General features: G+C 35.6%; 1 protein-coding gene across 1 annotated transcript in view; it reads right to left on the reverse strand.

Moving 5' to 3' along the window:
* The window catches only part of LOC149079980 (LHFPL tetraspan subfamily member 2a protein-like), a 55,392-nt gene extending 45,299 nt beyond the window's left edge, over nt 1–10,093 (reverse strand). Inside the window, exon 1 of the mRNA XM_089238899.1 lies at nt 9,894–10,093. The gene's annotated coding sequence lies outside the window, so the exon portion shown is untranslated. The remainder of the gene's footprint in view (nt 1–9,893) is intronic.
* Between the last annotated feature and the right edge of the window lie 9,019 nt (nt 10,094–19,112).

Genomic DNA, 19,112 nt, shown 5'->3' on the forward strand with positions numbered 1-19,112 from the left:
ACTGTTTCATACTTTCGATATCTTAAATAAAATCGGGATAGGGTAAGGAATGTGGTACGTAGACGTCTTTATTTAAAATGTAGTATGTACTCGCACTAAAGTAGAAATACCAATTTACAATTATCGGTAGCCTACACAATTGCATTTTTACCAATTAAAAGGCGTGAAGTTTAAACACATGTGAATTCATAGACTAATCTACTGCACATCGAACTTGATGTTATGCGGCTGAAGAAAATTTTGGAGAGCATCATTCTTTACGATAGAAGACGTCCATTGGCATTTGCTTCGTATGTGTGTGTGTGTGTTAAATGTACTTTATTCGAGACAGGTAATTTCCCTAGCTTTCATTTTGTTTTCACTCTAAAGCAGGCCATTCGTATTCATTCGTTTTTCGGCACATGGAATCTACTCGTTGGCAGCTGCAATTTTCTCTACCTTACACACTTGGGATTCGCACTAGGAAGATTTAGTCTCATTTTTCTTGCTTTTGGAAGCCTCCCTCTTACTTTTTCCCACTACTTTTTCCTTATAACTTGTAATATTTATATTGCAAGTTATAAGGAAATAACTATTTATATTACTGAAATTCTACGAGATTTTTATTAGAAATGAAAACTAAAATTATATCACAGCAATTTTCAATATACATCTAGTTGGCATATCAGAGAAAAAGATAAGTTAAATGTAAAAATTCAATAAAACACTTGCTAAAAAGTCAAAATAAATTTTGAACTGAAATCGGGAAAAAGTCAGTCATTTTTTTTTTAAACATATACTGTATAATCTTTATATCGCGCTTTGGCTTTTAAACTAACACAATCAAAATAGTTATCATCTAGTGATAAATGTATATGATACTATTCACCTTTCTAACATATTGCATGGCACTTATAATCAAGAATATTCACTATAGTCGTATCATATATTATGTATGCATTACATATTTGATTTCCAGAAGTCATTCTATCGGGTCCAACATAGTAAACTCTTGAAGCGTTTACATGAGATTGGAATTGAGGGCAACTTGCTGAATTGGATAGAATCGTGGTTAAGAGATAGGTCACAAAGGGTTATGATGAGCGGGGAATTTATCTGATTGGACAGGTGTAGAAAGTGGGGATTCTGAAGGAAGTGTCCTTAGTCCCATTCTTTTTTCACTTTTTATCAATCAGGGTATCGATGGGATTGTGAGCAAATGATGAAGTTTATGGGAATAGTCTGGAATCAAAGTGAAAGGGAGAGGCTCCAGACAAACTTGAATATTAATACAGCATGGGCTATCGATAGGAGCATGATCTTTAGTGTTGACAAGTGTATGGTCGCTTGTTTTTGTTCGAGCAACCCACGTTTCACCTTCGAATTGAATTGTGTTATTATTCCGGATGCAACTAGGATCACCGATCTGGGTATTCTTAGTGGTGAGCGGCTTAGGTTTTCTGAACATTGTTCAGCAGTGGTGAAAAGATCGAATAGAATGCTCGGTATCATTCTTAAAAAGGTCTCTTCGCGTTCTCTTAAAGTGATCCTTCCTATTTTCCGGGGCTTAGTTCATCCTGAATTTGAGTATTTCCGTCAGCTTTTGGAGACCATTCTTACATATTGATTTGGTCGGGGGAATGTGAAGAGCCAAGCGTGCCCTTGATGGCACAAGGGGCTTAAGCTACGAAGAAAGACTTAATTTATTGAAAATGTTTACATTGGAAGAGCGCAGGTGTCGGGAGGAAGGGGGAATAGGGGATCGAATTGTTTAAATTTTTCCATGGATAGATAAAATGGATCATAAGTTATTAATGCATCGTCAATCAACTGCTTCGACAAGGGAACACCAGTATCGATTGGTAAGGGACAATTCTGGGTTGTGGTGACGCAGGGAGTTTTTTCTATCAGGGTTTTGAATAAATGGAATAGCTTACTTCCGGGGTGGTGAATTCTAGCATCATTGGCACGTTTAAAAAGAAATACGACAAACATATTGGGATAAATTGAGTAGCTATTCATACTTAGATGAGAGAACCATAATTTTTTATGGGCGGTATATTCATACGAGGATGACGTGTCTCTCCTCCTATCCATACGAAGGTTTTTAACAGCTGGCTGATGCGAAAATATATGCTCACCCGGAATGTGAGAGGACGTGGGTTCGATTCCTCGCAAGGGCAGATAAAAAAAAATTCTTTCCTAAAGTATATTTATATTTTATAATAATTATTGGTTTTTTTTATTGCTCTTATTAGATTGTTGTATTTTAATATAGTTTAGATATATATTCGACATCCATATTTTTTATAGCATCTTTATTCGGCCACCTCGTGGGCATTTTTCTGTTGTGGCCTTTGTATTCGTATGTGACCAATAATTATAGCAAGTGTAATTTTTTATGCCAAAAATGCGCATGTTTATTGCATCACTATTTGCATCAACTATTTTGAGATGCATCATTTTAGAACTGGAAATGCAAAAGAACATGGAAATTTATATGTTGATTGCTCTGCTTTGAATATAAATCAAACGCATCAATTATATATACGAGCTTCTCCACAGAATATCATACAAAAATTCATGCGTAAAAACAAATTACGGTGGGATGCGTTATTGCATGGCCACGAGTTCGAATGTGTAAACGTGATTTACATAATGTTACGATGTGAGACAGCCAACTTTCAAGATGTGAATCCAATGGTATTTACATCAGTGAGTAAGTACCCTTGGACACCATGAACTTTCATCTGCACCATATATGTCGTAACGGTACAAGACGGCAAGCCTGTTACCAAAACTTTAGAATATATTTAAATGAGTTGGATTAAATTACAGTGCCGTACAACGGATCTGGTACCCCAACTAGAGATATTCAAATAAATGAGGCTTTGTTAGATTAGACTGACAAGAGAGAACTAGTCCTTAGATACCAGACTTTTATTTACACCATACTTCATGATATAAACTGTATCAAAGTGTAAGCGATTTCCGTCATGCGACACTCAACTGTGTGAGTTTGCAACAGGTTATGTCATATATTTGTAGACATTATTCATTCAGTTCAAAAATTTTGTTGTTCAACTCTTTAAAAAATAAATGCTTCAGCTAAAATCAATTGTTCACGAATAAAGCTTATCCAAATCAAAGTGAATTTTTCGCAATAATGAGGAAAGTTGGTTAGTAACATTTTTATACATAAGGCATATGTGTGAAGTGAATAGAGTTACATTCAAGAAAATACCAGTATAGGAATAGTCTTGTACGCTTATTTTCGAGTTTACGAAAATAAATATTTTGTGAATAATCGATTTTTATTGCGATAGTTCAAAAGAATCTTTTCCTCAAACCGAGAACAATTCACGAACTAAACATTCTACAAACACTTGAAAGTTCAATAAAAAATTACTTGAATTGGGTGGTACTTTTCAAATGTTTTTCACTCACTTGAAACTAACTATCATCAATACATATTGAACTCATACAGTCAAATTATACTGGTTACCAAGCGGAGATAAATTAAGTTCGGAGAGAAAATTCACATGCCTCTGGGAGGAAACAAACCACCAACTTCTCGCAGTCCGTGTGAGTGCTCTACCATTAAGCTATAGAGGACCGGCATTTTCTTCCCTTAGAGCGTATATGTGCGCTGAATGGGACTGCGCATACACAGCCTCTTAACTCAGCTAGTAGCGATAGAGGGTACACGCGACATAGAGGGAAACGCGTGATTTCACTCTCCACTGTTCATATAAAGTACGAAAAACTATATTTCCCAAGCGAAAAAGGATGAAGTTCGGAAAGAATGTTCACATGCCTCTGTGGGAGGGAAAATCCATATGCCTTCCCGACAGAGGCATGTGAATTATCTTTCCGAACTTAATCCGTCTCCGGTTGGTATAAACTATAGTCTTTCTTACTTTGTATGAACAGCGGAGAGTGATATCGCGTGCGTTTCTTTCTATATTGAACTCATAGTTTTACGAGTTAATAGCTGCAGAAAAAGTCTTAGTCGCACAAATAAAGTTTTACCAACTTGACACAAACATTGATAATTATTTTTCGATCTACCGCATAAAAATTGTAATACTTCATCCAAAATGCTCAATTTCGATTGAGCTTAATTAACTTTTATCAATGACGGATGATTTGAAATACTCAAGCTATGAGCAGGATTTCAACGTAAAACTGAGAAATAAATTTCTGGTTGTGAATCATGCAGAAAACATATCTACAGTGGAATTGTACGCATAAGGGCTGGGAACCTTAGGATTTAGGCTTCTAGATTCTCCCTCAGTAGACGTACTAAAAACCCCAAACTTGCTTGCTTTCTTTCAAACCGAGCACAACTCAGTTCTATCTCCATGGGCGATTTACTGCCTAGTGAGTTGTGCCGGAAGTGTAATGTGTGTACCTAACAGTCCGAGTGCGTATCTAGTGTTGTCTGATTTTTCAGAGGTGTCATCTATAGCTCCGTTCAAGCCCCGCCCACATGTGCAAGATTGGGGGTCGCTTTGGCGATAATTACCGGCATGACAATTTTTTTCCCTTCGTAGGGGAAAAAAGGTGGGAGAGAAGCTCATCAAAAAAGCCCATCTTTCTTGAGGTGGACTGATGGTCGACACCGACCTTCTCTCCCATAATCCTTTGCGCCGCCAAAACTACTGTAAGCTCCTTCGTCAGCCATCTTGAATCAACCACTTCAGTTCAACCCACGTAACCAGTGATGACTTCCGGAAAGAAAAGGGGGATTACCGGCATTAAAAAAAACGTCATGTGAATGGTTTGTAACGAACATCCTCATTACCGGGAACTTCCCGGGATGTTTTATTGCACATGTGAACAGGGCTTTACATGTGCAAGATTGGGAGTCACTTTCGTGATTATTACCTGCATGGCAACTTTTTTTCCTCATAGGGGAAAAAAGGGAGAACCCGAGGAGCCGGGTTCTCCCTAGCGATAATAATTAATAACCGGTTTTTTAGCTACTCTTTTAGGAAAATCAAGTGACGTCACCCGATTCCTCACGTGACTGCCTCCTATTGAGAAACACAAAGTAAAATTATTGTTTTGCGATTAATTTTTTTGCGTAGTTCTAATTCACAAACCTTAATCATTTTTTCTGAGTAGATACCAAAAATACTGCGGATATATTATCAAAATATTTTTTTTTTTTTTAGTTTTTTAAAAGTTATTTTATTTGACTTTTTTTTTCGATCCATGTATGCAATGCTAAATCAATGGGAAGTATCTCCGTTTGTAAAATCGAAAAAGGAATTATCAGAAATGTTTCTTTTATGGGGAAAGATAACCTTTCGATATTTAAAGTTGATTGGGAATTAATATAAGTTACGATTTGATCTTTTTTGTATAACTCGGCTCCACGTTACTTGCTGAAAATTGAACACTGTCCAATTTCCACATGGATAAGTGAAAGCCAGGGTCAGGGCCATAGTCTGATATAGACTTGGAAGTCTGGGAGGGGGGAAGCATGATTATGCTGATGTCCAATTCATATATACGCATATACATTAGATAAGTCAGCTTCACCTTCAACGCTGGGGGGGGGGGCATACCCTTCCCGTATCTACGCCAGGGCCGTCTGAAGAGCATCGCGGTCCCCCGGGCCAAGTAATTTTTCTGAGATCCTTACTGGCAAATTCTCGAAAATTTATTCAAATTTTATTTTTGTGAGGCCCTTTCTTTTCTTGAGGCGTCCAGGTAAGCCCATGCGTTAAGATTAAGATAGCACTGATCTCTGCCCATGGTCAGGGTCGCAACTATATGCTCGGTCAGCAAGCAAGCATTTTGGCGCTCCCTTGTGACGTCGAAGAGAGTTTAGAGGACGGAATTTGCGCCCCCCCCCCCGGTCCAGGGCATCAGACCCACATGTACCCCCAACCTGCGGCTGTGCCCAGGGGAAACCTAGAATTCAAACATACAGTCACAGATTCCTCCCCACGATGTCTGATTCAGGCCTCGACATAAATGTTGAAAATTTTCGCATTTTGAACATTTTCGCGAGCATTTTCGGCTCGCGGGCCATATGCCAATGAAAACAGGGATAAAACTAATTTAAAATGTTAATCAATAGCGCATTATTATATAATCATATTTCGTATACGTTTTGCCTAGGCGTGCACGATTTCGGTCTGCGGGCTGGATATGAGATGGCAACAGCTTGACAAACTGATGCAATTATCGTGTTGTAAGCTCTGGGTACTTTCTTAACACTTTTTCACGAGCCGGATGGAATCTCTTGTCGGCCAACTTTTGGAGGCTGAAAGTCTCTGGTTGTCCCGTATATGCGGGACTCTAGCCCTTATACAGGAAGGTAGAGTGGTGCGTTGCATTGTATATTCATTAATTATTTAAGGGGGGGGGTTGTTTGAGCTCCCTCTCCAATAGTTAATTAATATACAATTCAGGGTAGGTTCCAGCACTTATGGCCCGGGAGCCGGAAGTTGTGCACCCTTGGTTTAACCAAACACCTTAAAGCGTATTTGTAAATATAAATTCTTTGAAAATTGTACAGTGAGCCGAATGAAATTATCAAGCAGATTGGCTTGCGGGCCGGAGTTTGTGCACCTATATATGCATTAAATTAGTGAAACCTCAATATATAACGATACCCTGCGGACCAAAAAAAAAACGTTCGTTTGAAAAATTCGACTTACATACTTACAATCGAAAATCATGAGGTCCCAGGCCATGGAGAAACGGGTTAAGATGGCCTGGTTCCATGGACAGTTCTGATGGATTAAGAAAGTATAGTCACATTTTTCCCAATCACATTTCACGTGAATAATTATTTCTTCACAGCTTTCTGTGGTCCTCTTCTTCACTTGTTGTGACTTCCCTCTCATCTGATTTTCGCCCATGGGTACCGTTAGAATATCCTAGGATAGCAGGGGGCCATATGACCCGATGTTTAGAATCGTGCATTTGTATACAGCGGCACACCGTTTCATAATGGCAGTCCCGTCATTAGTTTACTTTCCCGCACTCCAACTCCGGTCATATATAGAAATACAGCAATTCCCAACCAGTGGAGCTGGGAGGGAAATGGAGGCTCCATCTCTCGGTGGTCGCCCCAGGCTAGGTAGATAAAGTACTTGCTCCTGACGTTCTGTACCTGGATTCAAACCCGTGGACCTTGACGGTAACCTTCATAGTGGAAGACGAGCATCTTACCACCCACTGCGCCACTCGGGTGGTCCCTCAGTCACTAGTCTGGAACCAAACGGTTTGCCGCGGCTCACTGAGGTACCGTGATATTTTTGATATTAAATTATATTGCATGTGCTAATATGGTGGTTCAATAAAACTATCAGCAGAATATTTGCGACACAAATAGCAACGGCAACCCAAGATAGTTCACCATTCGGGAACTACAGCCGTCTTCAACATAATGCCTATATTAGGAATTATGTTGAAGACGGCTGATCTCGCGGCACTGACGAATTGGAAGAAAGAGCAGGCCTCCGGGCAGTGTCCGGGTGGGCCCATGCGTTAAGACGGCACTGCTTGTTACTGCCCCTTACCCACAGCTGCCATAGCATCCTGTTTGGAAATCAATTTTTCACCACATTATAACTGTTTAAATAAGTTCACACGTGTTCGTATTATGCAAGAAATATGCGAGCATACATTGCTCTAATTTAGGTAAGGCCGAGTTCAAAATAATAAACAAATACTGTACGAGACCAAGAAATAATTTTTTTCAATTCAATGAAATTATTAAGCACTTAAATGTTGTATCCACTGTTTATCTTTCCCTGTATGTTTTTTCTCCCGTAAAGACGCGTTCCTGATAATTTCCCTCAAGGTTTCTAAAATTTCCCTCTCGTGGAAGAGAGAAGCTGCTTCCATTCACTTTACATTGCATACGAGGTGGAAAAAAAATTCATCAAAAATCAAATTTTTTAAAAATTAAAAAAAAATATCTTGCCAATAAGCGGTTTTTGTTGCATCCACTCAAAACAAATCATAAAGTTTTGAGCATGAACACTATGCGAAAAGTTCATTAAAAACTAGCAATTTTACACTATGCTCCCGTTCGAGTGGATCACGTGATGAATCGGGTGACGTCAAAATGAGTCATTCTGAAGCGTGCTCTTGCTAATGGCTGACCTTATACATTCTATAAACCTTGCAGAGAACCGTCAAAAGAAACCCATCTGTGTTGCTAAATAATGGTGGGTGACTCCGACTATAGCCTCTTGAATAGGGCGCCTCCTTAGAAAGGCGCCTTAGCTCCTTTGTCAGCCATCTTGAGACAATCACTTCCGTTCAACCCACGTGACCACATCCAGAAAGGGGGATACCGGTATAAACTAGAGACCAGGAAAATGGGTTATCGCGAAAATCCCTTTAACCCGTAACATCCCGGGATATTTTATTTCCCATTTAAACAGGGTTTGTATTTCGTGAGTGTGTAATGATTGAATATTTGTACCGTTTGTAGGCCTGTCGTTCTCTGTGACGAAACTTTTTAACGAGGAGATCGGCTTGCATTCACGCCTCAAAGTTGGGAACCACAGAAAACTACACATCAGCCGACCACCACTGTATGGCACTGGTGGGGTTCGAACCCGGGTTCTCACGAGTCCGTCACTATGACCAAGACAAATCACAGCAAATCACAGACCAATCATAACGGCGAAAACCCACAAGCTAGCTCATCCGCCATATTTGTGCAAAGTGTGACGCCAATATTATTGCAATAGCTAGTAGTTGTTCCCTACGTGGTGTTGTGTTTATTATTATTATATTTATTTATTTATTTATTTTAACGATTGGACGTCACTTTCAACAGAAAACTGGTTTGATCACTCAGGGCTACGAGTCCGCTCGGTATATTTCCAAGTTCTGTTATCCCTTATAGGAACGTTGTGAGGAGGCTGTGCCTCCCCTCCCTAAAGATCCATAAATATACAACGTAATGACAAGTTGAGTACAAAAAAAAACTATGTATCCGAAAGATTTTTAAAAACTCGAATTTTAATCTTAAATTTTAGCAAAGCTAAAAAATACTCAAATTGATTTTAAAAGTTCTAATAGTCTGAATTAGTACATACCCATCAATTATTGTAATTGTTTTTACGAATAGCTCTAAAATAGGTGTTAAATATCACTATTATTGCCCCTTCCCCTCCCCCAATCTCGGAAAGTTTTTTTTTTTCATATTGGCACTCCGGTACTGTGTATAAAATTGAAAACTAAAAGTTAAGGGTACGCTCCATTCCGATTTGTTAACATCATTCTCAAAACTTGCAGACTCTGAATAAAAATTAATTCTAAATCGACGCGATACTGAATTCAAATCGATTTCTGATCCAGATGTACAATCACTGGTGAACCCCGATTCTAAACTTCCATACGGAATTTTAACCAAGGTGCTGATGATGCAAGTTGTGGAGGCGTTTGACTGAAATACTTTCTCTCTAATAAATTTGAACTTCAAAATTCAAAGTTAATTAGCGTTTAAAATTTGAGAGAATACAGCTTGACTCAAATGACGAATCATTCGGTAAAGCTTCAAATCCCCTTACACACACAATTCAAAGCATGCCAGAGAACGTTCAAGGCTAATGGCTTTGCCAGTTTAATAACTAGACAAAACTGAAATTTGCACTTTGTTTACATAATAGCGATTGCATCATTCGAAGAAATTTTGCTTAAAATTTCCGTCGTAATGATAGGAAAAAGTCTATTTATAAAAACTGATTCACAGGAAGGGGAAGAGAAAAAACATTGTCACCTCATAGGAGCCTCTGACTCCCTCACAATTTTTTTTTTTTCTATCTTTTGTCACAACATAAATATCTTCGACTGTAAAAGCTAATGCGACATGATCAGTGAAAATTACACGTATAGAAAATAAAATACTTTTTAGAATGTAAGGCACTTACCTATCTTCGAAGACTGAAATTACTGCATCGGTCAGACGAGAACAGATCGAATGTCGCCTCTGTTTACATGGGACGCTGACGGCTGCTGCATTATGTACATTCAAGATGCCATGTGTCACGAGGCAAACAGACACGACGCGCAGCTACAGCAATTCCAACGCGAAAAGCCCTCGTCACTCTCCAATCACTACGACTAGAATAAAACACGAGCTGTAAAAAGCAAAACAAGCACCAACTTCGTCCACGAGGAACATTACTTTCATCGCCAAACTCAAAAAATAGAAGCCAACAGTGATCGCCAAACATAGATGCCAGAGAAATAAATAGAGAAATGAACATGAGCTTTTTCAAGTTCTATGTCGAAAATTTTTGTGGTGCCCGGGAAATTTTTAGAAACCAGTTTAACGAGCCGTAAACGAATTCTCTTTTTTGATTTTTTCAAAGAAATACGTGTATGTATACGAGTGGTTACATTTATATACATTTTTACCCGAGTACATTTATTTTATTATATTTCGCTTCTATCTTATTCTTCCCTCCGACTTCGTTCATCATTTTTCCAGGGTATTTTTTTTGCCTCGTAAAATAAGCGTGTGCCACTGCTATAAAATTAATTGCGTGGAAGAGAATGTAACAATTCATTGCAAGAAGTGAAGGGAACAATTGGATAAGTTATGAGTAAAAATGATAAATTTAACAATGAAAACTGGAAATGTAGGCTCCGTAATATATATACTGTAGTCTCCCCACCAACCAAGCTGGAAGATTCTCCCATGTTTTTTTTAAAAGCTATCATTTTTTCTAAAAAAATATGAAAGATGAAAAAAAAAGCATAGGAACTAATTGATGTTATCAATGCTTTTCTCCTCCTTTTTTATTTCTTAATCTTTCTCTTTTTTTTAAACACTAACGTAAAAAAATAAGCATTTTCAGCAAGAATAATTAACTTTGAAATAATTGTTTGGCATAGAATTCTCAGTTTGATATCAGTATTTATGAACGGCATTTATTTCTAAGGGAAATTGAGAAAAAGATTTTTACACATTTATAGATACTAAAATCGTATCTAGTACAGCGAATGGTCCATTTCTCTGAACTCAATTAAGAGTTAATGATAATGAAGCATCAGAAAAGTTAAAAAATTACATGTAAAAATATGACATAAATGCAGTGTGCGTGTTAAATAATTCTAACTTACTCTATTAATCCTGTTCATATATGTTTCGATAAAAGCACGGGGATCAGTCAAACCTTGAATTCACCGAAGCGGTCTGCTAGATGCCCAAATTGGAAACGTTCACAAGCATCGTTACTATCAATCAACAAATTATATGCCAAAACTCTATTCAACTTTTTCAAAAAAATTGCATAAAAATGATAATAACATGAATATTTATTAAAAATTTCAAGGCATTTTTATTGCGTTTGTAGCATTAGCGGTCATTTCAAAATTTAGGTACAACAATAAAAACTAAAAATTCCACTGCTTCATTAGAAATGAAAACAAGAGTCCCAAAAAAGGACATTGGTAAATAATGGATTAATAATAAATCAGTTTTTATTAGGTCTCCATCTTTCACATAATTTAGAACTAACCAGTAATTAGAATTGATATAATTATTAAAATTCTATAACAATCGATTTCCGAATAAGTATTAAGTAATAATAAGTTAAATGATAGTTAATTAATTATAAATTTATAAAAATAGTCTCGCTCAATCACCTATTGAAGAAGTCAAACGTTTACCAATTGGGCGTTGTTAAATGGTTTCGTAAAAGCTCAAAATGGAAACGTTTAAATTCACTTCTCGGATTTTTTGTAAATTCCAGATTTTACCGTAGTATATATAAATCATAAAAAATATTCGCAATTTATTTTATTTGAGTTGTAAATTCTTTAATAAAAAATGTTGCGGATTTACTTACTTCGAAATCTAGAATCGAAAATATCTGAAAATTCTTGGAATCACGTAAGATTGTAATTTTCTTACTCGTATTTTAATGAACCGATCACTGTATGTATCGGAAAAGCAATCACGGAATATATACCCATACCCTTCGTTTTCTTCTCACTGCATGCATTTGCGCTACATCAACCGTGAAATTGCGAAGTATATGAAAAAAAAAAAAATGAATAAAAATCTTCGATAAATAACCTATTGGCATTTTCCAATCCGGTCATCAGATGTTGATGACCGATGTAATAACTAAAGACCTTTTCCAAATCGTAAACACGAATTTCAAATTATCTGCTAATTCGCTATACGATTCACATTTAATGTCGACTCTTTGGACAGGGGGCCTTCTGTTTCTGTTTTTTTTTTATATTTTTTCATCGTGGGAATAAATAATAAAACATGGGTATGATGAGAAACCCGAAGTTATGAAAAATGTATACGTAATGAATGCTCAATTCTAGTTATTTATATGTCTATTTTTATGGGGTTTTTTTTTGTAATTTATGTTTTTTCTCCCGTAATTTTTTTTCTCATTTGTGAGTGCTATTGGTGAGCGCACTGAGTTGTAACAGATGAAAATAAATGGTTCGAGTAGGAATGAATATGAAAAATGATAAAATGGCCGCTCGATGATGATTTGTGTGAAAGCCTGATCTTCTTCTATCTCTTTTTCTTGTATACAATAGAAACCGCCCTAATTTATCTCTTTCTCCACTTTCACTAAGTGCCACTTCTGCCAGTTCGAATTTTTCTTTTTAGGATTATTCTTGCCTATATTTTCACGGGGAATAATACGCAGGATCACTTTAGTTTTTTGTCGATTCACTTTATCAAGTTTCCATAAACCTTTAAGCCAGGTGCTGAAGTCCATAATAAGGGCACGACCGGAAACACTAGTCTAGTTGAAAAATCGAATACTGGCACGCACTAAACGTCCATCCATGTCTTTTTGTCACGACTAAAAAAACATTGGCAGCATAAAATGAGAAAAAAAACGGTATGCGTTATAGTAAGATGACAGTATCGTGTGGAGAGAATGATAAATTGTAAGTACTAAACACATCATAATAGCGAAAATAGTCTATAGATTTGTGCTCTTCAGTGACTATTTTTTTCTTCATAATGCATACATACTGAATAAATAAATGCACTGATAAAGGGAATTACTTTTCTGAAAAATCTAATTTTTACGTATCGTTTAATTTCCTTCTAAGTGTGATTCTTTTGGCAAAAACGGCAATGCATGAAATTCCGACTTTAAACTTTTTTATAATTATTTGAAGAATTTTCAGAACTCATTTATTATTTTGGTACATTAAAAAATTTAGTCAGAAAATCTTTAAAAATGGTTTTCAGACTTATAAGCACTATCCGAAAATCTTTGAAAAAAGTGGACGCATTACTTGCTTGATGAGCATATAAAAATTAGCTGTATTCTGCACCTGCGACAAATAGTCGGATAGATTCTAACATTTGTAGATATAAGTATTTAAATTTGCGCACAACAATTCTGCAATAATATAGCCAAATAAAGAGTGATTTTACAGCCATATGCACAAAAACGGGAATAGTTCACGCCCGAGTATAATATGTTTCTGCAAGCAGTGTTCTCCCTTATTATTTTGCGACTTGAAGGAAATGAACTGTATGCCTAGCACTGACCAGGGTTTGACTCGTAAAGTTTAGCAATGTAATGCTGTTTTTTAGTTCTGTTAATATCTCAATTATTACACGATATACCATGCTACATCCTTGAAGTATCTCCATAACCGAAAACAACACAAAATTAGTTCTAGTGAGCGGGGAAACAAGTGACTAGTGACTAGATCATCAATGTTTTCATTCTTTCAAACCGAGCACAACTCAAGTCTATCACCATCTATGGACGATTTACTACCTAGTGAGTTGTACCGGAAGTGTAACTGTGTGTGTGTACCTAACAGTCTGAGTGCGTATGTAGTGATGTGTTTGATTTGTCAGTGCTGTCATCTATATTTCAGAAGTGAAGTGAGTGATGTGTTATAATTGAATTGCAATTTGTACTGTTTGTGGGTCTGTTGCCCTCTGTGGCGAGACTTTTTAAAGGGGAGATCGGCTTGCATGCAATGCTAATTGACGTAAATGTTTAGCCATTAAAACCTTACAATACGAGGAAGGCCACCGTTCTGCATAATAGAGGAGAAATCTAGGCACGGTCTTCTTTCAACTAAAGTCCTAGTGCTGGAGTATGCCGGATATTTAGCCACAATCACAAAACATGTCTAACTACCATCGGCACTGAACTTTTTTTAAACAACGAGCATTTAAACACACACACATTATGAAAAGTTATGTTTACAAGTCGTCATATTGATCCGGTTGTTAAAGTTCCAATTGTCCGACTTATTTTATTCTCCCTTTTTTTTGTACTACAATATATTTCTATCCAACTATTTATTCTACTAACTACGAATTCTGAATATTTAGTTGGTACTAGATCGCCACACACAAATGCACTTTCATCAGCGTTACAACTTGACTTTTTTTTGCTCGGTTTTCTATTCTTTCATGAAACCAAATCTTAAAGATACTTATTCAAACGTTAATGTTCTCACATGGAATCAAATATTCATTAATGCATTACTGGATATTTATATATGCTAAAAGAGAGTTCTTTTATTTATAGAAAACAAAGACTTCTTTCATTCCTTCTGAAACAACAAATAACACTGAAGCATTTTTTAAAATACATGCGTTATCCAACTCGAACCTTTCTAATAGAAGTGCCGTGATCATTCTGATTGCTAAATGACGTCATTCGTGAATGGATAATCAAACAATGAAATAATTGTATGAGTTACTATTTAGGTAAGCAATGATTTCTTGTTTATTTTCCTAGAAATTACTTAATTTTTTTCCTCTTCTGGCAATTTTCAGTTCGTATAAAGCAGTTACTTTTCGAGTAAACAAAATTATATCATCGAATAAGATTACTTGAATACTTTAATAATTGTATTTAATACCATACAATGACCAGAATCCTCCAAATGGTTTAGTCTGCTCATCAGAAGCAGTAGTAAGTAGGACAATTGTTACAGAATCGTGGACTCTTGAGTAAAGCAATGCACTGGACCTATTAAAGTTTATCACAACTGTCGGTAATTGCAATGAAGGGTCATCGTGGGACCTCTGGACCATGCCCACGTGTGAGAATACGTTTCTACAGCCATGGAAAAAAGCAAGATAAAATTCTAAATAATATAATTTAGTTTAAGATTATAATTTATAATTTATTTAATTTAGTTAAAGATAAGATTTTGAATCATCAAGTATGTCATTAAAATTTGACAGAAAAACACGCAATTGTTATTCCTGTCAGTGGAGATATTTTCCCCCAAAAACCAAAAATTTATTCAAACAGCTAAAAAATATTAACAAATCGTCCACTTTAGAAATAGTGTATAAATATTTCGAATCAATGAAATAAATAGAAAACATATCGAAGTATATTTCCCATATTTTTATTAGTTAACGAAAGAAATTGAATTTCTCTTTTCCGTTGAATTTCTAAATTACTTTTAAATGCAAAATAACATCGAAAATAACCGATATTGAATCGAGAGAGGGAGAACCGTGCTTATTCTTTTATACTCTCTGTGAATATTTTTCTAACAATTCTAACTCAACAGTTCCGGTATCTAGAATTTCGTGAATTCCAAAAGAGAAAAAAGGGGTGAAAGAAGAGAAAATTGCTGAGATATATAAACGTGTTTACTTGAATTCCGTTTCATCGATTCATTATACAGATACCCTGAAATTGAACCGACAAGAGGCAAAAAATAAGGTAAAATAAATAGTCTGGGTAATTTCATATATCTCAAGGGAACACGTTTAACTTAAAAGCACAACAGTGAAATAGGATACTGGGATTTCTTTAAACTTGCGTAAACGGAGAAAAAAAATCACTTTTGCTGGAACTTGAGGGGAAAAAACAAAAACTGGCTAAAATTCGACACGGCTTCCGGAATAAAAGTACTGAAAATAAAGCTTTTCCACACAGATTTTGATCGACTGTCTAGTCTAGGAGTTTTGGTATGTTGCGTGAAAGAAAAAGAAAAACAAAAAAGGGTGTTAGATGTTATCTCTTCTTTCTCAAATAATCCATTCATTGTACTTCCTATTGCAAAGATAAAAAGAACGGGATTTACAAGAGAAAAGACTTACTAAATTTCGTTGTTACCAGTAAAAAAAAAAAAGAGCAAAAAAAATCAATTAAGGGATGCGCTGCTCTTGAAAAGGAACAGCGAAAAGAGAAGTTCGATTAGAGTTCGAGGCCGAAAAGTGATTTCCCATGAACGGGTACAACCCACACATGAATCCGAAAGAAACAAAAGAGAAACCTGATTTCGGCTAAAGCTTTCCAGAGCTCTGTTAATTGGAACGTGCTCCGACATCTCTTCGGATATCAAATCACCGATGCCCTGTTCAATCTGTCAGATGAATCAACAGATTAACTGACCTACCCAGAAGCTTGTCAACTTAGGGGCGGTAAAACCCGTGTGACAATAGATTATATATCTTTTAACATTAGGATCCAGTTTGTTTGTTTTTTTTTTTTTTTTTGAAATTTAAAATCTCCCCAGTAAAACAGAATATATATTACAGTCAACGCTTGATTTTGCGATTCTCCAATATTTTTCGAACTTTCGTTCTTTTTTTTCAAACCGAGCACAACTAAATGGTCTATCGCCATGTGCAATTTACTTCCGAGTGAGTAGTTCCGGAAATGTGAGTGTGTGCACCTAACAGTGTATGTGTGAATCTAGAGTTGTGCCTGATTTTGCAACGCTGCCATCTACATAGGCGTAAACTTGTATCCGGCCCATGGTCCTGATCCCCCCCCCCCAAACATTTGCCACTATCTCCATAGTAAACTATGGAAATATTAGGTTTGAGCCTTCAAAAAAATTTTTGATGAATTCAGTGGTGATTAAATAGAACATAGTACGAAGACACGTTTCATATAAATTTTATTCAAGCTCTTGTTGATAAATATTTCGACTTATTAAGAAAATTCTTCAGAAAGCAACATTGAAATTCAGCGTGTCTATAATTAAAGTAGATGTAACGAGAACTCGATGGTGAAATATCTAATTGTATCATACTCAATAAGATTTGATTTCCAGATGTAAAAAAATTTCAGATTTTTGTCACCAGGCTTTCACACACAGAGTGACGCTATAAGCTTCATTTTTAATGTGAAATGAGCACGGGGAATACAGAAAACTGACATAATGAAATTTTATATCAACATTACATTTTCAATTGGTGTTTTATATTTCCGTTTTCCAATTGGTGTTTCCATTTACCTTAGCATCCCAAGAGAATGTGAGCAATATCCAGTCTATTTAAAGGAATATTGTATGACAGCCAAATGAATCGAGACCTGTATGTATTTGCTATGCTTATTTCACTTCAAAAAGCTCACGTTACCACTTTGGCCCTGAAGGTAAAAATTTAAATACTATGGTTTTTATTTTCATTATTTTGTTCAAAAATCAAATCCCTCATATTCTAAATAGTGTTTACATCAAATTCGGTTGGATTTGACGCAACAGATTTTTTACGATCGAACTCTAAATACTTCTACTTTATCTAGGTAATTATGGAGACCCTGTATAATACGAGTAATTACTGCATTATATTGCATCCATAACTGAGCCGTAATATCCACACTTCTTGGGTGGCTATCAATAAGAGTATTATTTTTACATAATTTCTTAGATCGGTGATGAACAAAAAAGTTTTAGAATTAAATAGTAACGCACCCCATATGTAATGATTATTCTTCATTAATTAAACAAAATTAAAACTAAACATTTAAAAAAAAATCATTGTATTTTACCCACTACTCTAAAATTATACTGACGATGAATGTCGGAATTTTTTTACAAAAAAAATTGCGATAGTCTTTTGAAAAAGAAAGAAATTCTATATCTTTGAAATTAATACGTTTGATAGAGACAAATAAGAAAAAGTCCACGTGGTTAATCTATGTCTTATGAAATCATTTTAACACACGACAAATGTTACATGTAATGAATTTAATGACTGTATATATCGGATGCGTAGTCAAATTACTTTGTAGGTAAGACTATAAGATTCTGGAATCATCTGGCCTTAATTACGCTCCAAAGGGAAATCCAATATGCGAATGCGGAAGCTTTTTTTTTAATCTCATTCTCTTTCGCTTGGTTGGGAATTAGAATGCGAAATCTGCATCCTAGTAAATGGAGTTTGTGTACGTGACATTAGAAGTGGCTTCTTACACTTATTTCACAAGATAAAAAAAAACGACGTCACGTGGAAGATCTTGGCGAGGCGTCTGCGATGGTGTTATATTAATTGCTGTAATTAATCGGACTTGGTCGCATTCACTAATGTATGATTGAAAACGGCCTAAAATAGAACGTTGAACACCTAAAGAGAAAAAGGTCATTCGAATCTAACTTCAACATTGTTTTTTCTGATATGAAAACGAACTGGTGTAAGGTAACTTTTTTTAAGAAGTTTTATACCTACGGGGATTTATCCCATTCAGACCCGAGCATTCATTTTTTGAAACTTTTTTGCAATTTTGATACTCAAAAAATGCATTAAAAATATAAATGTCAGAAAATCTTTATTTTTCGAGTTTTCAAATTTTTCTAATTTTTTTGGGAAGAAATAATTCACTTCATTAAAATTTTTTCAACTAGGCTGATGAAGGGTATACTCATCTTCACATATAATTTTTTCCAGAATTTTATTTCTAAATTTTATGTAATAAATCACTTTTCCCGGAGGCACTTTCTCCTGGAACCCATCTTAAAGAACCACTGAAAGTTCAACTTTAAGTGCTGGTCTCTGATGAAAGCCCCCAGAATTCATATCACCATATCTAACTCAAAACTTACTCAACTTCCTGAGGTCAAAATAAAAAATTCTACAGTGAGAAAAAAAGCAACCCACACATTTGTAGCGCAAGGGTCTGAAAGGGATATAAATACAATATTGAAATTTGAATGAAAATTAAGATTTTTTTAAATTTATTTTTATTTTTCTTCAAATTGTTCAGTAGGATTTGTCATCTACTCATAGCTTTGTCATTTAAATATTTTATTAATTTGTCATATAATAAATGTATAAACTATTTAATGAACTAATTTTATTGATATCTATTTGATGTAACGTAAAAAAAATTCGATAAAACTATGAAATATAAATTAGCATGATTGAAATA

This window comes from Pholcus phalangioides, unplaced genomic scaffold, assembly GCF_987345545.1.
Source record: "Pholcus phalangioides strain wild (caught in Gottingen) unplaced genomic scaffold, Ppha-v1.0 ptg000011l_1, whole genome shotgun sequence".
Classification (NCBI taxonomy): Eukaryota; Metazoa; Arthropoda; class Arachnida; order Araneae; family Pholcidae; genus Pholcus; species Pholcus phalangioides.